Source organism: Geotrypetes seraphini, chromosome 2, assembly GCF_902459505.1.
Source record: "Geotrypetes seraphini chromosome 2, aGeoSer1.1, whole genome shotgun sequence".
Taxonomy (NCBI): Eukaryota; Metazoa; Chordata; class Amphibia; order Gymnophiona; family Dermophiidae; genus Geotrypetes; species Geotrypetes seraphini.
The window spans coordinates 466783576-466808124 of record NC_047085.1 but is presented as its reverse complement, the minus strand read 5'-3'; positions in this window follow the sequence as shown (position 1 = coordinate 466808124).

The window sequence follows — 24549 nt, the reverse complement described above, 5'->3', positions numbered from 1 at the left end:
AGCAGCAGGTGTCTATACCTCACATGATCTGCGGCTGCATTGGAAGCCTTCTCTCTGACGTCGTGACGTCAGAGGGAATGCTTCCGACGCAGCCGGGGATTGCGTGAGGAGCTGACGCCCGTGGCTTTGAGCAGGGGAGCCGGCCAGAAGTGAAACAACCGCCGGAGGGAGCACAAGCTGGGACAGACACCACTGTTTACAGCAGGGATGCCCACACTTTTTGGGCTTGCGAGCTACTTTTAAAATGACCAAGTTAAAATGATCTACCAACAATAAAATTAAAAAAAAAACACAAAGCACACTGTATACAGAGAAAATGTTAATTATCATTTATATTCGGGGGGGTTTTCAAAGAGGTCAAGGCAGATGACTCTATGCAATGTCACCTCAGTAACAACTATACAAAAATAGACAAATATCCCTGCCCTTTTTACTAAACTGCGATAGTGGTTTATAGTGCTTGGAGCCGTGCTGAATGCCCCACGCTGCTCTCGACGCTCATAGGCTCCCTGCGCTAAAAACCGCTATTGCGGTTTAGTAAAAGGGGGCCATAGTGCAAAATATAGACAGCAGATATAAATTCTCAAAACGGACACATTTTGATCACTAAATTGAAAATAAAATCATTTTTCCTACCTTTTTGTCTGGTGATTTCATGAATCTCTGGTCCTTCTTCTGTAAAGCCAATATTTCTTTCTTTCTGCCTTTCTTTCTCCTCCTGCCCCCCCCCCCCCTCTTTCTTTCTCTCTCCCCCTGGCCCCTCTCTTTATTTCTGCCTTTCTTTCTCTCTCCCCCTGGCCCCCCTCTTTATTTCTGCCTTTCTTTCTCTCTCTCTCTGGCCCCCCTCTTTATTTCTGCCTTTCTTTCTCTCTCCCCCTAGCCCCCACAAAGCCATCGTGCCGATTTCTCCACTTCCCCGATTCTTTCCCTATCCCCACTCCCAAGTCAGCAGCCGATTTCTCCCTGTTCCTTCCCCGAGCCAGGCCTGGCGCGTACAAGCGCCGGGCCCACAAGACTTCACCTCCGGCATCAGTTCTAATGGGAAGGGAGTTCCAGGCCATCCAGACAGTGATTGGCTGGCCCAGAACTTCCTCTCTAACGTTAGAATTGACGCCGGAGGTGAAGTCTTGTGGGCCCTGCACTTTTTCCCCACCCACCAGCCCGCCTCACCTTTTGCCTCCACCTACCACGCAGTTGCCGGCCAGGTTAAGAAGTGACTCCATGGGGGAGCCGGTGCCGGGATGCGGTGGTTAAACAGAGCAGCATCAGAATAGGCAGGGTGGCTGGCTGTGCACCCCCTTGGGGCATGCACCCGGGGCAGACCTCCCCCCCTCCCGCCCTTCCCCCTTGGTACGCCACTGGTTCTGATCCTGGTTTTAGAACTGCTTGTGGTATTGCAGTATACAAAAATAAAGTTATTATTATTATTATATTTTAAACTCTCATCCTCTACTTTCTGGCTTGGCACTTTTCTCCCCTCCCCCTCTCCTGAAGCTGTTTCTCTTTCTGAGCTGGCCTTGTCTTTCTTCCAGCTGGCCAAGAGGAGGAGTGCTGGAGGTTCCTCCGGGAAACCTTCTGTCTGAGGAGCTGAACTAACCTGAGGAAGGGGCAAGGTTGCATAGCCTCAGTCACAGGTGTGAAATCTACTACTGTCCCTGGGATAAGCAGCATAGAATCTATTCACCCTTTGGGTGCCTGTTGGGTATTTGTGACCTAGATTGGCCACTGTTGGAAACAGAATACTGAGCATGATGGATCTTTGATCTGACTCAGTTTGTCTGTTTAGGTAGTATTTATGGGCTCCTTTTACAAAGGTGTGTTAGCGGAATAGCGTGCGTTAAAATGCTGCATGCGCTAGCCGCTACCGCCTCTTCTTGAGCAGGTGGTAGTTTTTCGGGTAGCGGGCACTATAGCGTGTGCTAATCTGGTGCGTACGCTAAAAATGCTAGCGCACCTTTGTAAAAGGAGCCCTATGTCACTGGCAAGTAGACATAAAGTAGACAGGCAGTCTTTAAGTTACACAAGAGAAAGCTCCACAGGTAACACATATTGTACATTTTCTTCTTTAAAGGAAATGGAAGAGTTGGCAGGCACTGTAAAATAATTATTTAAGTTCCAACAGTACCTTTTTTTATGAGCAAACTAAACCATACCTGATGAGTAGCATGCTTCAGGCAAGTTGTTGTTCCACATAGGTTGTGAAGAAGCTGTCAGTACAAAGTAACCTATTTACAGCAGTTGCGAGCAATATAAGATTTTGTTACTGTGCACAGCATCCAGGTTATTGCATTCACCTGTTTCCATGACCTTTTTGGAATATTAAGATGATTAAAACTCCAAGTTGGTATCTAAAGTTTAAACTCAGCACATTTCCTGGATTCACATGAAATTAATTCTTTAAAGTGTATGATTAATAGTTTCCCAACAGAGGATACAGGATGTTTTAACCCACCTCTCCCCATGTGGGAAAGTCTTAAAGCATAATTTCAGACTGTCTGTGCTAGGCATAAAAATACAACACTAGGCTCAAAGAGGCAGAACATTTGTTAAAACAAATTAATGCTCTAGGAACTTAATTTAAAACTAATCCTAGCAACAATTACTTTCCAGAGAACTTAATCAAACTCCATGCCAATTAAAAAAAAATAAATAAACATTGCTTTGAAAACTTTGAAAACTCCTTGGGCACAAAACTAAGAAGGCATTCAATAGCTTTAATCTAGTATAATAAAAGCCTAAGCCGCGCATGCGCACTCTTAACTGCGTGCTCCCGTTTTCCATGAGCTGTAGGTCCCCGCAGGTAGGAGTGCGCATGCGCGTCTTAGGGTTTTATTGGCTTCAGGCGACACGGAGGCTGTCGGTCGCGGCAGCTGTCGGCATCTGCAGGCCGCGGCCGCTGTCGGCGGAGGGCAGAAAGCACATGATGAACTGGGGCAGGGCCTAAGGCCCGCAGTTCATCAGAGGAGCAAGAGGGACTGAGCACCCCTCCTGCTTCCAACTTTTAGAGGTAAGGGGAGGGGGAAGGGAGGGGAAGTGGGGGTCTGCGTCTAGTGGCAGCAGGGAGTGGGCATTCCTCCTGTGTTGTTTATTTTTGGAGGGGGGAGGAAAGGAGTTGGCCCGATGGCAGGAGGAAGTCAGCATCCCTCCTGCCATATTTTAGAGCGCTGATGGTAGGAGGGAGTCGGCATTCCTTCTGCCATTTTTGGGGGTTCAGAAAGGGGGGAAGGGAGGGAGCACTTTGTCGGGGGAGGCTTTTTTTTGGAAGGGAGGCCTACTGCTGGACGGGGGAGCAGGAAAGAGATGCTAGGGGGAAGAAAAAGGAAGGGAGGCCTACTGCTGGACGGGGGAGCAGGAAAGAGGTGCTGCTGGACAGGGGGGAGATTAAAAAAAGGGAGAAGGGCTGCTGCTGGATAAGGGGAGCAGTGAAGAGGTGGTGGTGGACACAGGGAAGGTAAAAGGAAGGGAGAATGGGTGGACAGCCGAGGAAAAAGAAAGACAGAAATACAGAAAGTGGCTAAGGAGAGAGAGAGAGAGAGAGAGAGAAAAAAAATAAAGACAGACACACACACACATATTCTAGTACCTGTTAATGTAACAGGCTATAAGACTAGTTTTTATATATTTTCAGATCAATATCTGAACATTGAGCATTTTAATTATGACTTCTCTAAGCTAACAATGTCATGGCTAGTGGTGCAGGCAGGAGCGATCTTTTCGGCATCCAGCCTGGCCCCGCGCTGCTTCCTGAATGGCTGCTGTCAGTTCTTGCAGGACTCGCAAGAACTGACGGCAGCCATTCAGGAAGCGGCGCGGAGCCAGGCTGGATGTCGAAAAGATCGCTTCTGCCCTGCACCGCTGGCCGCGACATTGGCAGAGGCAGCCGTCAGCCATCCAGTGAGGAGGTATTTAAGGGGGATTTAGAAAGGTACCAGGGGGATGATTTAAAAGGTATGGGGGGATGATTTACAGGGGGGTGATTTATAGGGGGGAGATGTCTTTAGATAGACTGCCCCATATAAGCAAGCCGCACCCAGTATTCATATTCGTAAAATCAATGTATAAGCAGTGGCCTTTACATGGGGAAATACAATAGTATATACTGCTTTGCAGACACATCCTTTTTTAAAAAATTCTTTATTCATTTTTTTTTTTTTTCGGTTCAATAAAATTTTATTGGTTTTTAGAAAACAGAATAACACCAAGACAAATACAAGAGCTTCCAAGGAAGCATTCATTTTTAAAACTTTCAATAAGTGCAATACAGGATAAAATCATTTTACACTTTAACATCATTTAACATTCTATCAGAGACTAATTCAGATCAAATATCCCTCCCCCCCCCACACACACACATATACCCAACAATTATCTTCAATCATAAGAAAACAAAAATTACCCCCCCCCCCCCCCAACTTGGACGTGTATGTTCAAATGGAAAAAGTAATATTCATTCTTTACAATATTTTGTTAATGGCTCTCAAACATCCCTAAATTTCTTAAAATACCCCTGCTGTATGGCTATTACACACTCCATTTTAAAGATGTGGCATAAAGAATTCCACTAAAAATTATAACTCAGCCAGTCCCAATTTTTCCAATTTTTTGTAATATGCTGTATGGCAACCCCTGTCATAATGAGTAAAAGTTTATTATCATTATTATTAGACGATATTTGGCTCTTAGCTCTCATTGATGTACCAAATAACACAGTATCATACAATAATGCCACCGGATTTTCCAATAAATTATTTACTTGACTCCAAATGGATTTCCAGAAGCTAAGTACCAATGGACAATAGAATAGTACATGATCCAAAGTCCCAGCTTCAAGATGACAATGCCAGCATCTATTAGACTTAGAGCTGTCTAATTTTTGAAAATGAACTGGGATCCAAAATGCTCTATGTAACAAGAAAAACCAAGTTTGTCTCATAGATGCCGACATCGTACATCTCATCCTTCAAGCCCAAATTCGTGCACACCCTTTATCTTGCATCTCAAAATTCTCACAGTGCTAACACAAACCGACTGAAATACAGGCAAAGTGCTGACTGATTTTGTTTATAGTCTCGTATTTTAGCCAAATTTATACCCACACCCACACCCACCCCCTCCCCCCTTTTATGAAGCTGTATTAGGGTTTTTTATTGTTGGCCATGGTGGTAAAAGTGCCAATGCTCATAGAATTCCTATGCAATTTGTTGAAAATAGTCACTCTATACAGTAATTATGCAAGAAGCTTATATACAATTCTTGTCCACTTCTAATCGAACTCTGCTCAGAGACATGAAGGCAGTTGTCACCACCTCACCACCCAATCATCGCAGTGTTCAATGTGAGTCAACACTTAAGCTGATACTTGTATTTTTAGGAGCTTAAGAACATATTTCAAATTTAAGAGACTTAGCTATTAAGAATGTCTCTGGTTCCGACGTGCCACGTTTCGACTACTGCTTCAGGGAACCGACAGTAAAATTTGAACATTTTTAAAACAGGGTGTTGTCTCAAAGGCTTTATCTACAGAGCTTTTTCTCTCACAGTTGGAGTATGGAGAGGAATTCAACTGTGAGAGAAAAAGCTCTGTAGATAAAGCCTTTGAGACAACACCCTGTTTTAAAAACGTTCAAATTTTACTGTCGGTTCCCTGAAGCAGTAGTCGAAACGTGGCACGTCACAACCAGAGACATTCTTAATAGCTAAGTCTCTTAAATTTGAAATACGTTCTTAAGCTCCTAAAAATACAAGTATCAGCTTAAGTGTTGACTCACATTGAACACTGCGATGATTGGGTGGTGAGGTGGTGACAACTGCCTTCATGTCTCTGAGCAGAGTTCGATTAGAAGTGGACAAGAATTTTATATAAGCTTCTTGCATAATTACTGTATAGAGTGACTATTTTCAACAAATTGCATGGATTATTTTTAGCCACTCAATATACAAGTATTGTTTAGTTCTGGCCCTGAGTATTTTTTCTTAGAATTCCTATGAGCATCAGAGCTTTTACCGCCACGGCCTGGAGATAAAAAACCCTAACACGGCTTCATAAAAGGGGGCTTAATAGGTTACTTTTTTAGATTCTTCTTTTTTTAATTTGTTTTGTTATGGTGGTTAAATAAAGTTGTCCCTTGCTCCTTCGTGTCAATCAACTTCTCATGATGGGAAAGTCAGCATTTTTAGAATGGAGCCAGTGGTCTGTGGGGCTCATAATATAAAAATATAAATGTCCAAAAAGCATCCTAAATTGGTACTTGGACATCCTAATCACCAGGACGTCCAAGTGCCAATAGCCATAACCGCTTCTCTGGACATCTAGCGAGGTGTCCCAGCCTCTGTGCATCCAGAGCTTGAGATGGGCATGGTGGAGGTATGTTATGGGTAGGCTTTGGGTGTGCATAAGGTGGGTTAGACTTGGACATCTTGTAGCAATAATCAAATGTTTTGCAAGACCTCCTAAATGGAACTTGAATGTTTTTAGAAGTGTCTAAGTGCCACAAATGCATCAAGGTAAAATACTCCTCCATTGCTTATTGACCCCCTTCCATACATACCTGGCTCTAGAATAGCAGCATCTGGTTTGGGGAAGCTGGATAAGTTGCAGCTGTACTCACTCGAGGAACGCAGAGAGAGGGGTGACATGATCGAGACATTCAAGTATCTCACGGGCCGCATCGAGGCGGAAAAAGATATCTTCTTTTTCAAGGGTCCCGCGGCAACAAGGGGGCATCCGTGGAAAATCAGGGGCGGGAAACTGCACGGGGACACCAGGAAATTCTTTTTCACTGAAAGGGTGGTTGATCGCTGGAATACTCTTCCACTTCAGGTTATTGAGGACAGAAGCGTGCCTGATTTTAAGGCCAAATGGGATAGACACGTGGGATCTATTCACAGAGAAAGGTAGGGGAGGGTCATGGGGTGGGCAGACTAGATGGGCCGTGGCCCTTATCTGCTGTCTATTTCTATGTTTCTATGAGCATCAGATGTGAAGAGTTATCTGGTGGATGGGCTAGTGAACCATAGAGAGGAGGACCCAGGCCCATAAGGCACTCTAATCACAACATCTATGATATTAAGTAAGAGCTCATCAAAATCTACCCAGACTCTACTATACTGCCATATAGGTGCCACCTGCAGCCATAAGGGTTATTGGGGTGGTATACAGGTGTGTATAGTAGGTTTGGGGTGGCTCAACATAAATTATAAGGGGTAATGGTGAGATATGCATTTGACACCCTTTATATGAAGTTCACAGCAGTGCCCTCTAAGGTGCCCCACTGCTCTGTTGGGATGTCTATGTGGCCAATCCATTATTATGCTGGCCCCTTCCATGTCCAAATAGTCTGATTTAGGACATTTTGAAAAGGACGGTTTTGTATTTGAAAATAGCCAAAAAAGTTAGACGTCCAAAAGGCTAAGACGTCCACATAGGCCATTATAAAAAAATAAAATTGGACATCTAGTAGTTTAGAAAATGGCTGTTTCCCTGCTCCAATATTTGGACGTTTTGTGAGATATGTCCAAAGCACTATCGAAAATGCCTCTGTTTGTCTTTGCAATACTAATTTAGAGGACATTTTACTAAGTACTGTACAATAAATATTTGCACAAATTAACATACAGTATGCGCTGAATGGTCCATGCTCATCCCGACACTCATAGAGGTCCTATGAGTGTCGGGACAGCGCAGGCCATTCAGCATGGCTCTCTGTGCTAAAAACTGCTAGCGTAGTTTGATAGAAGAGGCCCTTTGGCTTTAACAGGGCTTTCATGTGCTATGGGCTGCTGATGCGGTTCGCTCAGAATTACCCGCACCTCCCCTTTACAAAGGTGCAGTGGTGGCTGCCGCGTGGCAAATACTCCGCCGTCCATTGAATCCCTATAGGCATCGGAGCGATTACAGCGGCTGCCATAATAATCATCTTTGTACAAGGGGGACCTAAATTATCTTGCAGTTCAGAAAAAGGTTAACAGATTCTTTTTGCATCATTAACCTGTGGCACAAACTCTGGACAATACTCTTTTAACCCACTACTCATCCAGTATAACAGGGGAAGAGGATGAGGAAATATATGTAAGCCAATGTAAGCCCAGGCCACTCATGCAGTTATTATATTTGGATTTCTTGAATTCTTTAAGTTAGCTGCCCAGGAAGGTCCATACAAAGACCACTGCAATAACCCAATGATAAAATAACCAACGAACACATTTCTTTATGCAAGGTACTTAGAGCAAGTGTCACCTGCAATAATCTATAATTAAAATTATACAGGCTTCTAGCAGCAGTCTGGCAGGTTCAGCTTATTCCTTATGAAGTCCAAAAACAGAGATTAGTAACAGCATTGCAATTAAAGGATACAACAAGACCTTTTTTTTTTTTTTTTTTTTTAATCCATTATTTGAGGATGAGTAAGAAGCAAAAAAAAAAAACTTGACTCTCGGCATTGTCTCGGAACAGCCACACTGGTTAATTTACTTTGCGACATACATTTTTTTTTGCAATCTGTCTGCATTTCATAAGAACATAAGAACATAAGAAATGCCTCCGCTGGGTCAAACCTGAGGTCCATTGCGCCCAGCTGTCCGCTCACGCGGCGGCCCACCAGGTCCAGGACCTGTGCAGTAATCCTCTATCTATACCCCACTATCCCCTTTTCCAGCAGGAAATTGTCCAATCCTTTCTTGAACCCCAGTACCGTACGCTGCCCTATAACGTCCTCTGGAAGCGCATTCCAGGTGTCCACCACACGTTGGGTAAAGAAGAACTTCCTAGCATTCGTTTTGAATCTGTCCCCTTTCAACTTTTCCGAATGCCCTCTTGTTTTTTTATGTTCTGAAAGTTTGAAGAATCTGTCCCTCTTTACTCTCTCTATGCCCTTCATGATCTTGTAAGTCTCTATCATATCCCCTCTAAGTCTCCTCTTCTCCAGGGAAAAGAGACCCAGTTTCTCCAATCTCTCAGCGTATGAAAGGCTTTCCATTCCCTTAATCAGTCGTGTCGCTCTCCTCTGAACTCTCTCGAGTAACGCCATATCCTTCTTAAGGTACGGCGACCAATACTGGACGCAGTACTCAAGATGCGGACGCACCATCGCCCGGTACAGCGGCAGGATAACTTCTTTCGTCCTGGTTGTAATACCCTTCTTGATTATCCCCAGCATTTTATTCGCTCTCTTGGCGGCCGCTGCGCACTGTGCCGTCGGCTTCATTGTCATGTCCACCATTACCCCCAAGTCCCTTTCTTGGGTACTCTCCTTCAATAACATCCCTCCCATCGTATAGCTGCGCCTCGGGTTTCTGATTCCCACATGCAATACTTTACACTTCTCAACGTTGAATTTCATCCTGGTGCAAGAAATTACAAGTGGCCTAAATGCTCAACGACAGAAGTCGACATATCAAAGGAGCCATAAGAACACAAAGGAAAAAGTAAATCACCATTTCACCGCCCCTCCCCAACACTGAATTCCTCACTTTACAAAAACCATAGAATCCTTTCATTTTCAAACAAATACCACTGCATCATTGTTATTCTAACGCAAGCTAGCATAAATCTTACAGCAAGAAGCGTGTTTAATGTGCTTCTTTTTTTTTTTTCCATAGCCCTGTTTGAAGAGTTCTTACTGATATCATATCAGTGAGGAATCCGAAGGGGATTACATATGTCAGCCCAATCAATTGGTGGTAATTGTAACACAAAAGACCCATCTTAGAGCAAACACAGTCACAGTAAACTATGCCCTGTATTTTCCTACCTTATAATAAAAAAAAGCAGCCATTAAATTAATTGGCACTAAGAGCATGTAGCAGTTATCTAATCTATTAATTTTAGTTTAATATTAACCAGGGTGTCCGCTATGACAGGTATTTGACCTGTGGCAGGTAGAATAGAATAGCTTAGTATTGCAATCTTTTAAGGTTAAAGCAATATTTGACTGAATAGAAGGAATGAAGGAATTCTTCAGCTTCCACCTTATATTCTAAGGTCGAATTTGCTTTCAGACAAGTATTGACATTCTGTGGGGCCAGGCTGCTGAGGCCTGATGGAGCATGTTGAAAACCGTAGACCGAGGGAAGGACTTTGAGTTTTATGGGTCTCATTTACCCAGCCTTGGAACTTTTTAATATTTATATTACTTCTACTACTATTAATTAATTCTATAGTGCTACCAGACGTCACAAAGAAGAAGACAGTCCCTGCTCGAAGGAGCTTACAATCTAAACAGACAAGACAGACAAACAGGATGCTCTGGATACAGTTAAGGGAATAGTTAATCTGCTGGCTGGGTTGGAGGGCAGTGGAGAGCAGGGTTATGAATTGAAGGCTATATCAAAAAGGTGGGTTTTCAGTCTGCTTTTAAACAAGGGAAGGGGGCATGGTGGACAAACTCAGGCAATTTATTCCAGACATAGAAGGCAGCTAGATGAAAGGAACAAAGTCTGGAATTATGAATTATGGAATTTATGAGTTAAAAATAGTCCACCCTCTCTTATAAAAGGGGGGGTGGAGTGAAACCACTGAATGGTGGTGGTGGTGGTGGTGGTGTTGGGGTGGAACCTGGAAATGAGATTTATATTGGAATTTAGAACAATCTCTGCTAAGAGTGATGAAATTCCTTATCTCTCTTAATCTCTCTGCTCCGTATCTCTTTCCTGACCATTTCCTCCTCATATGACATCATAAATGTGATGATACTCTGCTATTATCATTTCATAACTGGATGAAATTAGAACAATTTCCTTTGCCGCAAGCCAAAATATATCCTGTTTTTTTTTTTAACATTTATTGTGCTGGTTTACCTTCATATGAATCAAATCAATGGGAACACAGTGCTGCTCCTGTACACCAATGGTATCCTAATGGTGGAAGAGTAGCCTGAAAACAAGTGAATCCAGGGTTCAGATCCCACTGCTGCTCCTTGTGATCTTCAGAAAGTTATTTGGCTCTTCATTGTCTCAGGTACGAACTTAGAGGCCCTTTTACTAGGCCACAGTAAAAATTTCAGCAGCTTTAGGCAGGACTTTTCCATTCGGTAGCTACAAATTTAATATAGCAACCATGGGGGTATTCCCAACATTTGCCATTACAGGCACTGCATTAAATTTGTGATAGCATATAATAGTCATTTTATCCTCCCTAGATGATTACAACCTTCCAAGAATATCTGGGCTGCACTGAGACTTCCTTCCCCCCTTTACACGCTCTCCAGAATATTCTTGCCCACGCACACCATATGGAACGAGCTTCTCCATTTGTGATTAGATTCCTTTGGCTTCCTGTTTATGCCTGATGGTTTGTTTGCTTTTTAACTTGTATCATAGTTTTAAGAATTTTATGTGGTTTGGTTCTTTTTTCAAATTTTTCTAGAATTTTGCATGGAAATAATTCTTTATTATTACATTTTCCTGCTATCAAAAATATTAGATACCAGTATACCAGAGTTTTTCCTGCTTCCTTCTCATACCAGGCTGTCAAACTTTGGAATTATTTACCACCTGAGAACATACAGGAGCCCTCCTTGCTTAAATTTAGGAAGATTTTGAAATAATTTTTTATTTAAGAGATTTTGTTGTGATTCATATTCCTCCTCCCCCCCCCCTTTTTACTAAACCGCGCTAGCGGTTATTAGCACAGGGAGCCGCACAGAATGCTCCGCACTTCTCCCGACGCTCATAGAGCAGCTCTGCGCGGCTCCCTGCACTAATTACCGCTATCGCGGTTTAGTAAAAGGGGGAATTGTAATTTGCTCTATTACAATTACCGTACCTGTATTATTGCAGGTACTGTAATTGTATTATTAATAAGTACCTGTATTATTACAAGTACAATTATTATTACAATTGCTTGGAATTAGCACAGAAGCACTTAGCACATCCAATTTTGGAGGAAGTAAGTAGTTACCACATGGTAAACAGTGAGTTATGGGCTTAATGCAGTTTAGTAAAAATTGTAAAAAAAAAATTGGAATGGGGAGGTTAATGTAACTCTCCTTGAATGTCAGAAAAAAAGTGTAGAGCTAAATCCAAATCCCTGGCCCCTCCCCTGAATGTCAGAAAAATAAGTGTACAGCTAAATCCAAATCCCTGCCCCCCCTCCCCCCTCCCCCGACATGAAATAAAAATGGCAGGTTTACATTATAAAGAGAAAAGGGAAAAAAAAAATATCAGCTAATTCTGTATAAATGAGTCATGTCGGAGAGGGAGCAGCTCACATGATTGACATCGTTTCGTTTAGGCCCAACACAGTGTCATCTACACATCTACCCAACATGAAAGAATCTGAATCATAAAGGACTAGATCTAAAAGCACAATACGCACAATACCCAGGATTATAGCGAATGGATCTTGTTACTTCATTAGCCCTGCATGAGGAAATTCATATAAAAGAACCCGGACACTCCCTTCACTTGTACTGGCTTTACAATAGGAAACGCTCATGGAAACAACTGTACACAACAAAGAGTATGCCAAGAGATAAAGACCATAAGGCCCACCCATGCTTTCCTTTCCCATTACTATCTTCTTCTCCCTCAGATAACCTCAGTGTTTGTCTTGTGCCTTCATGAGCAACAACATTTTTCCTGGCTCCGCCACCTTTATTTGGATGCCACCCTTTCTGCAAAGTAAATTTCCTTGGATCATGCTTGAATCTTCCTCCTTTTACCCTTATCTAGAGCTCTCTCCATTGAAAGAGACCAACCTCCTGTGCACTTATTCATGAAGCCCTGTGAACATCTCGATCATATCTCTCCTAAGGGCGCGCATATTTATTTTCTTGTTTTGGTGGGAGGGTCAGGTTATTCACCTCATATTATTTATTTATTGTGTCGTTTTATTTTCCATTTCAGCATCCATAGGGGGCACTTCTATTAATCGGTACCAAGATGTAGATGTGACAATGGTGAATGCGTAGCACAGTTCTATAAAGGCCTCTGGGAGTGCGTAAGCCATTTTAGAATATTAGTTCAAAGTCACTTTGACGCATCTAAAGTTAGTGTTCTATCAGTTGCACACAACATGTGATGTCACGCTCATGACCCACCCATGCTCAGCCCACATGCAATTCCTCTGCAGTTGCACATTAAGGAGCCCTTCTACTAAAGGGAATTAAGCCCTTCCCAGCCCCAAATTCTATATACTTTGCTGAAATAGCGGCGCTGGAATTTCAGCACAAATCTATGATGTGCGTGCAACTAAATTAGTTAAGTTATCAAGTATGATTTAATGAGCCTTGACAATCAATAATTTCACTTAATTGACACTAATTTGGTTTGCACCATATTCTATAGCCCCAAACGCCTAAATCTCATAGTGTGCAACTCAGAAGGAGATGTGGCCAAGGAAAGGGCATGGGTGGGTCAGTAGTGTAATTGAACACAATATTATAGAAGAGTGTCATTTACACGCCAAAATGCCTAAATACCAGTGTTCAACCTTGGGCTCGGCGAATCAGCTTTAAGCACTATTCTATAAACTTTCTATGCCAGTCTAACTGACACTGCAGAGAAGAGCGGTATACTAGCTAAGTTTAAAAGTCAGAAAGGAACTCCAAAATTAAATCAGACAGTAATGCATGCACACAGAAGAGGAGGGAAGCCACAGAAGAAGAAAAGGAGAAAGGGATAGAGGGTGAGGAGGCTGGAGCCTCTAACATAAGTCAGTAATGTTATATGCATTATTAAACAGGTTTTCAGTTTTGTTTTAAAGCTCTTAAAAGACATACTATTGCAGAGGAAAAGGGGAAGATCATTCATTCCAGATATAAGAAGACAAAAAGTAAAAAGCACTGTCTCTAGTGGATTCAAGTTGTATGGCTTAGGGATTAAGTAACACAAGATGTTGATTATTCAAGATGTTGATCATACAATCATAAGGTTAGATAACTGGTCAGGGATACCACGTCTAAAAGCTTTGAAGGTCGGCACTGCTAACTTGAGGGTAGTCCTCTACTCTACTGGTAACCAATGATGCTTCTTCAATGGAGGAGTTACAGCACGTGCTTTCTTTGATGTGCATGACAGAGTAATCTGAGGCCATGTTATGTAATGTTTGAAGCTTTTTCAGGGCATAGCGAGGTAGATCAGCATAGACAACATTAGAATAATCGAGTCTTGAGACAAACAGCGAATGAATGAGCACACGAAAGCGGTTGTGATTGAAGATGTGACAGAAGAGGCATAGTTATTAGCAAATTTTAAAAAACTGATTTATGGTAGATTAGAAATATGAGATTGAAAGGACAAAGAAAAATTTAAAATGATCCCGAGGTAGCAAAATAGATTTACAGGGATTGTAGGTCTTGATAGAGCTCCAGTGAACCAGCAAGTAATGGTCTTATCCTTGTTTAGAACTAATTTATGCTCTTATAGTCAATTTGCTACTTGACAGAGACAAGCCTGCGGAGCAGCTATGGGAAGAGGGATCTATAGGATAAATGAGAAGAATAGCATCAGCATAAATGTATGCCGAAATTCTGGTAGATTGAATAAGAGAAGCAAGAGGACTAAGAAAGAGATTAAAGGGAAGAGGGGACATGATTTAATCCTGAGAGGAACCACATTTCAATTTATGTTTTTCAGACTTAGAGTCAGCAGTAATAACCTGGAACAAACAGTGGAAAATGAAGGGCATGAACCAAGAATGAACTATCCCGGAGATACCTAATTCTGATAAGTGTGCCAGGAGCAAGGAGTGATCAAGATTAAATGCTGCCAATAGATCAAGGGACATGGTTAAGATTATCTTCTGTTTATCTAAATGAAAATGTAGCTCATTTAATTTAATCTATATATATAAAATCGGAGGTATGTGTGTGTGTATGTGCCGCGATCACGCAAAAACGGCTTGACCGATTTGAACGAAACTTGGTATGCAGATCCCTCACTACCTGGGATGATATGTTCTGGGGGTCTTGCGGCCCACCTGCACACGTGGGCGGAGCTTCAAACATAAAATCAGATTTCACCCATTCATGTCAATGGAAAAAATGTAAAAAGCTGCCATTCTCACAGTAATTCAAAAACGACTTGACCGATTTGAACGAAACTTGGTATGCAGATCCCTCACAACCTGGGGTGATATGTTCTGGGGGTCTCGCGGCCCACCTGCACACGTGGGCGGAGCTACAAACAGAAAATCAGATTTCACCCATTCATGTCAATGGAAAAAATGTAAAAAGCTGCCATTCTCACAGTAATTCAAAAATGGCTTGACCGATTTGAACGAAACTTGGTATGCTGATCCCTCACTACCTGGGGTGATATGTTCTGGGGGTCTCGCGGCCCACCTGAACACATGGGCGGAGCTACAAACAGATAATCAGATTTCACCCATTCATGTCAATGGAAAAAATGTAAAAAGCTGCCATTCTCACTGTAATTCAAAACCGGCTTGACCGATTTGAACGAAACTTGGTATGCAGATCCCTCACTACCTGGGGTGATATGTTCTGGGGGTCTCGCGGCCCATCTGCACACGTGGGCAGAGCTACAAACAGAAAATCAGATTTCACCCATTCATGTCAATTGAAAATATGTAAAAAGCTGCCATTCTCACAGTAATTCAAAAACGGCTTGACCGATTTGAACGAAACTTGGTATGCAGATCCCTCACTACCTGGGGTGATATGTTCTGGGGGTCTTGCGGCCCACCTGAACATGTGGGCGGAGCTACAAACAGAAAATCAGATTTCACCCATTCATGTCAATGGAAAAAATGTAAAAAGCTGCCATTCTCACAGTAATTCAAAAACGGCTTGACCGATTTGAACGAAACTTGGTATGCAGATCCCTCACTACCTGGGGTGATATGTTCTGGGGGTCTCGCGGCCCACAACTCTATGTTGCTTGCTCAAGGGTGGGTTCACCCAATAATTTATATGTTCTTGCTCCAGGAGGTGAAACTAAAATTGTTGTTTATAATCACGTTTTGCGTTAGTTGTATTGTATTCATTTTGTCAAATATTTCACATTATAATTTGAATATTGTACTTTTTATTAAGCTGTAAAAATATAATTTCATTCACCACTATAAAGTATCTTTATTTGAATCCATTTACAGTGTTATTGCTATAATTAAATACCCGTGCAACGCCGGGGCATCAGCTAGTAATGTAATAATTACAGTCTCAGTGCTACAGTGGGGTCTAAGCCCAGATTGTCTTGTATTTCGCTGATTGTCCAGCCTTCTTCGAATGTGAACCGTCTAGAAGTCTTTCGACTATGGCAGTATAGAAGAATAAAGATATTATAAAGTTATTATTATTGTCTTGGGTGCAAGTATGATGATTTTTTCCAGAACCTTTGACTTATAAGTTTGATATCAGATGGCAATTATTTGGAATATATGGATCAAGTGTAGTTTTTTTCAGGATAGAGCAAACAGCTAACTTCCACAAGTCAGGGAAGGAGCTCATTTCAAGACTATGATTAGTAATAGAAGATTAAGGAATAAATTTTTATTGGAGGGGTTTAACCAAGAAGAAAATATTGCTTCTTTGTATGTTTATTCATTTATAGTGGTGGGATCTAATATGGAAGTTTAGATTTTGGAGCCTAGGATTTTTCTTTTTTATATGTATCTTTATTAATTCCAAAGATCCAGACAGTATAACAAACCATGATCAATGTCAACATATGAAATACATATAATAAGTAAACAGTTTCATCAATTATGCAAAACGCATTTTTCTGGACCACTGTTTTTAAGGAGTGACGATTAGATGTTTCTTTTGGATTTCATCTGGATTTAATATCAGACTCCTGATGCAGGCACTACAGCCGAAACTCAGCCCATGTCAAGTCAGAAAAGATCCCAATAAGAAATTCGTGAAGTTTCATGATTGTCCTTTTGTCATCTCTACTGTTGGTTATCTTTCCCTTTGCTATTTAATATCTACCTCACCCCTTTATTAACCCTCTGCCAGTCAATTGGTTTTTCAGTTTATGCGTATGCTGATGACATTCAACTTCTTCATATCATCAGTCCTAACTTAATCAAAATTGCCTCCATTAACCTTAAATTACTCAAAATTTGTGACTGGCTAAACTCAAACATGCTTTCTCTAAGCATCTCATAAACAAGCACGGTTCTTTTTCCTTGGGAAGAAGATTTACAGCTAGTCTCACCAGTTACTATTGATAATACCCCTCTTGAATCTACTTTAACAACAAAAATCCTAGGTACTATCATTGATAGTAGACTCACATTTTGACCCCAAATCAGCACTCTGGTCAAAAACTGCTTTTATAAGCTCAGGATGATAAGATCCCTGGTCCCTCTCCTAGACTCTAAGGGGCTCATAATAAAAAGGGGCTCCTCCTTCGCCTAAAAGCCCTTGTTTTGGGCATTTGGGACTTAGGCTTTTTTTAGGTAGATTATATGGTGTAAGTGTAGACGTAGTGGTAGTCTGGGCATTTAAACAGCTGAATGTAGAGGCAGGCCATTATTTTAAAAAACACCTTTTGGATGGGTTTTTTTTATAATGGACATTTTCCCTGCTTCTATTTTCAACGTTTAGGACCTTAGGCCAAATTGGGACTTAGACATTTTTTTTTATTATGCACCTCCACTTCTCTAAATATCCTAATTCATTCTCTCATCACATCAAAAATCGATTAATCTATATATATAAAATCGGAGGTATGTATGTGTGTATGTGTGTGTGTATGTGCCGCGATCACGCAAAAACGGCTTGGCCGATTTGAACGAAACTTGGTATGCAGATCCCTCACTACCTGGGGTGATATGTTCTGGGGGTCTCGCGGCCCACAACTCTATGTTGCTTGCTCAAGGGTGGGTTCACCCAATAATTTATATGTTCTTGCTCCAGGAGGTGAAACTAAAATTGTTGTTTATAATCACGTTTTGCGTTAGTTGTATTGTATTCATTTTGTCAAATATTTCACATTATAATTTGAATATTGTATTTTTTATTAAGCTGTAAAAAAATAATTTCATTCACCACTATAAAGTATCTTTATTTGAATCCATTTACAGTGTTATTGTTATAATTAAATACCCGTGCAATGCCGGGGCATCAGCTAGTATTATTCTATAAAGGAAAATAGGTGCTCATTTTCTTTTGTAGAATAGGCTCAAAACAGGTGCTCTCTGGGTGATTAATTATAAGTACACAGGTATAGAATTACCCCTTTTAGGTGTCAATAAAATTTGTAACCATTATCTACAAAAATCAACTGTACTTAGTACAACCCATATCTTACAACAGGGATGCCCAAATGGTCAATCACGATCAACCAGTAGATCGCAAAGGCAATGCGAGTTGATCGTGTTGTCTCTTGTTCTTTCTGCCTCCCCAAGCCAGGCCAGGCAAGTACAGGCCAATCACTGCCTGGCTGGCCTGGAACTTCTTCTCCGATGTCAGAATTGATGTCGGGGGTGGGGTGGGGGGAGGCTTGTGGGCCCCGCGCTTGTACGTGCCAGGCCTGGCTCGGGGAAGAAGGGAGAAATTGGCGTAGAGACTCATGAAATCACCAGACAAAAAGGTAGGAAAAATGATTTTATTTTCAATTTAGTGATCAAAATGTATCCGTTTTGAGAATTTATATGTGCTGTCTATATTTTGCACTATGGCCCCCTTTTACTAAACCATGATAGTGGTTTTTAGCGCAGGGAGCCTTTGAGCGTCAGGAGCTGCGAGGGGCATTCAGCACAGCTCCCTGCGTTAAAAACTGCTATCGCGGTTTAGTAAAAGGGGAAGGGATATATTTGTCTATTTTTGCATAGTTGTTACTGAGGTGACTGCATATTTTAAAGTCATCTGCCTTGACCTCTGAAAAAAAAAAACCCAAATACAAATGATAATTAACATTTTCTCTGCATACAGTGTGCTTTGTGTTTTTTAAAATTTTATTGTTGGTAGATCCTTTTGACTTGGTCATTTTAAAAGTAGCTTGCAAGCCAAGAAATTGTGGGCCCTCCTGTCCTACAATGATACTTCCTGATGTCTTAGGCCTTTGGAAAGAGTCTGAAACCTAGAAATCTACCCCCTCTACCTTTTACAAAACCACACATAAGGTTTTTAGCACTGGCCGGCATGCTGAATGCTGAGCTGCTCCAACGCTCATAGGATCTCTATGACTGTTGGTGCAGTGCAGAGAATTCACACGCTGGCTGGTGCTAAAAACCTCTTATGCAATTTTGTATTAAAAAAAAAATGGGGGTCGGTAAATTAGGTCACTAATATCTGATAGATGGTGTGGCAAAAAGAGTTTGGAAAAAAAACATAATGGGATCTTTCACATTTTCTGCCTGAAATCCCATCATAATAAGTTACAAAAGAAGCACTGAATTCATAGATAAATGAAGGCAGATAAAGACCAAATAGCCTATCTAGTCTGCCTAATCATGCCATCCACTATCCTCTTCTCTTCCATAGAGATCCAATGTACTTGTCCCAAGCTTTATTGAAATCAGATACGCTTTTGTCTCCACCACCTCTACTGGGAGGCTGTTCCATGCATTCACCATAATTATTTGCTAATTAGGACTTCAAAGCTTGTACACAGAAAATTGAAAAGTAAATAGCAATTACTTAACTGTAATTGTTCTCCCAGGGTAGTATTTTCATGCATTTATACCGATGAGTCACTTGACCTGTCGAGGAACTTCTCAAACACATAGTTCTAGAACTGAAAAATCTGCCTAAGAACCAGCTGACAGTCATTCTGTGCAACCATTTTCTTCAGTTTTCCAAGCAGTCTAGACTGCGGCTAGTGTAGAATCAAGCAAGAGAAGGTTGGGTAAAAATGTAATGAGGATGGACAGTGGTAACATATTCATTGAAATCTTGTATACTGTATGATTAACATGACCATTTATTTTGTTCCCTCAAAACGGGACATCTACTAATTTTTAGGTAGTAGTATGTGTATTCAAGAAAACGCATATTTCATTTTTTTAATCAAATTTTTCAAATGTACAAGTCACATGGAATACAATTCACTTAGTTAATACATAATAAAGCACTGTGTTTAATAACAGCGGGACCTGGAGTGACCCACTTCCCCATGACAATCTACCTCCCACCTGACATATCTCACACCCTTCCCAAGGAGACAAATACTCTTTAGTTGGTAAAAAACCTGGCCGCAGCCCTGTTTATTGAACAGTAAACATATTCATATAACAATTTTAACATAATTAAATATATAAATTAACAGCCATAAATAACACATTAAACGATTACCCAGAACAATGGTATCACCATTGTGACCTTGATCCCGAGCTACCTTAACAGATGTAAATGGCCCCCGACCCCGCCATCTAAGCAAGGGTCCGAGGGGTGGCATGCCCCACACATGCCCCATTATCCAGGGTCATCCGACCCACCAGGCACAGCTCCCAGCCGGCCCACCGCTCATCCCTTGATGAGCCCAGTAGCCAGTAGCTCGGGATACCGCCACAGGCCTGTAACCAGTTACAGGCCCCCCCCCCCCCCCGAGAGCCCCCTCTTTTATCCCCTCCCACCCACAATCCTCTTCGGCCGCGACGGACCAATTGAAGGTCGCACCCTCGATGATACGACCTCCCTTGACCCACATCCTGCTGCCCCTTGACCAAACCCCCCCCCCCAGACTACCTAGCCCATGGGCGACTCAGCGGTCCACCCAGCCCTGCGTTAACATCGCCCGTCGAGACTAGCTCTTGGGCTTTTTATTGCCAAACTTATAGCATAAAAACTTTCAAAGTTTAAATTAAATGCTAGCAACAGCTGATACAAAAATCCAAAGAGACTGCAGCTATTGCAAATACCAGCTGATGCACCCAGAGAAAAGAGCCGCTAAAGGGCAGGGCACTCTTGCTTACATTGAGAGAACCCTTTGCTAAAAAGGACCCTACTTTTACTTTCAAAAAAGAAGAACCCACTTCGCTTCCTACCTGAGCTCATTGCAGCAGAAAACTTTAACACTGGCAGCCCACGCTGGAATCAACTTATTAACCAGGGTGCTGAGGCTGAAACACGATGGACAATTTAATACATCGTTAGCTAAGCTTGCTGTATGCATACACAAAAGCCCTTAAAGTGCAAGCACTTACTTTTTGCTTTTGAGGTGAAACGCTCTCCCAACACCAAAAAATGGTAACAGCCTGTGGCAAAATTCAACTGAGGAGCGAGTGAGCTAGCAGGCTTTTAACCAACTTGCAGGTGCTATCATCGCTGCGCTACTAGGCGCAACCGTCGGATATTTTTTTTTTGTAGTAAATCTTTATTGACATTTCAAACTTTATAATGTATACAACTGAAGAATCAGAAAAAAAACTGTATGAAAATACATTGTAATCATCACAATTATTACATTAAACAATTTTTTATCCCATTCTTATCCTAATTATAAACAATAAAATTATATATTATACTATCAATATAATAAAAAAGAATTAATTTTACTCTTCCAAATAAATATTACAACCCCCCACACACACACACACACACACCCTCCCTGGATGTGTAAAGGAATCTAACGGGGGGGGAAAAGAAAAAGGAAAAAAGAGAATCATAATTTTAATTATTATTTTTTGCGCCTTTTTTGAAATTATTACAGTGGGTTGCTCTTTTTCTGAAAATGGGACATTTCAGCTTCCCGAAGCTGTGCTTGGGGACAACGGGATAGACTACCTAAAAACGGGATGGTCCCGTTCAAAATGGGACGTTTGTCGCGCTATGAATGATTAAACACCAAATATAACTAACTACTTTCTAGACAACAAAAGTTAATTTAGAACACTAAGGAGCTAAAATTTCACAGGTAAAAGCTCATATGAACCACTCCCAGTTGATTGAAAGGAAATAAAAGACTCCACCGCTGAATTTGAAAATGCTTTCAGTGACAGAATACTGAATAATAATTATGTAAGTCAAAGGCTGCAGGGCATTCTATTATCTAAAGTAAAGAAGGGCAGGGATGTCAGACAAAAAAAAACCATAAAATAATTGATATTCAAAAGCAATACTACAATTCCAGGAAGAAAAAGTGCTTAATAAATTTAATACTTGCAAAATACATGATCTGAAATAGTTCCAGCTCGACTACAAGGTGAACCAAGTGTCTGCCTAGGGTGGAAAAATTGGAAAGGCACCAGTACATCAGTCAGCAATGCTAAACAATAGCCAGCCCAGTCATCGTGGGGCCTTTAGCACCCTTTAGCTCAGGCCTGCCACATTCCTCTTCCTCTGAAACAATTCGGAGATAGCAGGACATAGCAGGCCTTGAGTAAGCACAAATGCTCAAAGCCCTTATCTTGCTATATTAACTCTGCTTTCGAGCCACAGGCCCAGCTGAACTTAGTGAAGCAATTCAGCAGCATAAGAACATAAGAATTGCCACTGCTCGGTCAGACCGGTGGTCCAACATGCTCAGCGGCCCTCTGGTCAAAGATTAGCGCCCTAACTGAGACGTACGTTCTGGTTCAGCAGGAACTTGTCTAACTTTGTCTTGAATCCCTGGAGGGTGTTCTCCCCTATGACAGACTCCGGAAGAACGTTCCAGTTTTCTACCACTCTTTGGGTAAAGAAGAACTTCCATATGTTTGTATGGAATCTATCCCCTTTCAATTTTAGAGAGTGCCCTCTCGTTTTCCCTACCTTGGAGAGGGTGAACGAGTCCTTATCTACCAAGTCTATTCCCTTCAGTACCGTGAATGTTTCGATCATGTCCCCTGTTCGAGGGAGAAGAGGCCCAGTTTCTCTAATCTTTCGCTCTAAGGCAACTCCTCCAGCCCCTTAACCATCTTAGTTGCTCTTCTCTAGACCCTTTTGAGTAGTACCGTGTCCTTCTTCATGTACAGCAACCAGTGCTGGACACAGTACTCTAGGTGAGGGCGCACCATAGCCCCGTACAACGGCATGATAACCTTCTCCGATCTGTTCGTGATCCCCTTCTTTGTCATTCCTAGCATTCTATTTGCCCTTTTCACCGCCGCCGCACATTGCCGGACAGCTTCATCGACTTGTCGATCAGAACTCCCAAGTCTCATTCCTAGGAGGTCTCTCCAAGTACCACCCTGGACATCCTGTATTTGTGCATGAGATTTTTGTTACCGACATGCATCACTTTACACTTATTTATGTTGAACCTCATCTGCCATGTCGATGCCCATTCCTCGAGCCTGATTATGTCACGTTGCAGATTTTCACAATCCCCCTGCGTCTTCACTACTCTGAATAACTTCGTATCGTCCGCAAATTTAATCACCTCGCTCGTCGTACCTATGTCCAGATCGTTTATAAAGATGTTAAATCCAAATCGTTTTATAAAAATGTTAAATCCAGATCGTTTAATTTATTTTAAATCCAGATCGTTTAATCTATAGAGTGTTCATATCTATACTTTTATATACACATGCTAGTATTTTAGACATTTAAAATCACAAGGGACACATAAAGGGAGATGCCTAGATTAGAGAATTGTCTTTCATATGTATAAGAGTATTGTATACAGTATACCTATTAATTTAAACATTCTGGATGATATTTTAATTAAAATACTGATTGCTGATGCTGTAAATTACCCCCAGGATTAATAAACATGTTATTCTTTGTCCTATTTGTCAACGCTTTATTATTAGGCAGGTTACACCATAACTATGAAAATGAACTATTTTCTTTTTTACTTCTTCCTTAAAAGTTTTAAACACATTTTGCTTTCTCCTCCAGTTCTCCCTCTTATTATATTTAAATATGTATTACCCACACTATCCAATCATTATAGGCAGGGAATCAAAGTGAAACGTATACAATAAAAACAAAACTTACAAAAGATAAATTACATAACAGAATAAATCAGACGATATTCTCTAAAACCTAATCAACCTTCTGTAACAAAGTATTCCAAGTTGGTTCGTCCTGTGGTCGTCGCCTATCCTGGAATTGCTATAGTCTTTATGACACAGAACAAGAAGTTAAAAAGCATCGCAAGTTTAAACTATGTAATAATTGTATAGTTAACAGTGTGTTTTTGTGCAGTTTTTCTGATTTAACACTTTTCTGATTTTGCACTTTCAAAGTTTAAAAATAAATAAAGATTTACAAAAAAAAAAAAAAAAAAAAAAAGCATCGCTGACCTTTTAAACTATCTGCATGAAAACTTGGGTACAAGTTGTTCGTTTCACCGGATTAGGAATGCAATATTTTACAGTGACAATGGTCCATGTCAGTCTACCTGCCAGAAGTCACTCTCATTTTAATAACCTCAAGAACAAACATACCGAATGTTCTTTCTGTTCAATGCGTTCTGTTCTAGAAAGGCTGGCAAAAGTTCAGTCTTTGTACCAAATATAACATCACAGCCACTGCTGATGAGCTTGTCAGCCGAGGAATCGATATGAAAAAATGATTTATATGGTTTAACATCAAAGGTAAATGCATAAGTTATTGGGTTTAAACAGTTGGGGCTCTTAACCACATAGTTTATGTCTAGATTTCTTGATATCAGGCTAAATGCTCATGCATGTAAAAAAAAAAAGGACCAAGAGGCATTTTTTTTTTTGGGGGGGGGGGGAGGAAGGGGTGGAGCCCAAAATTGTCTGCATAG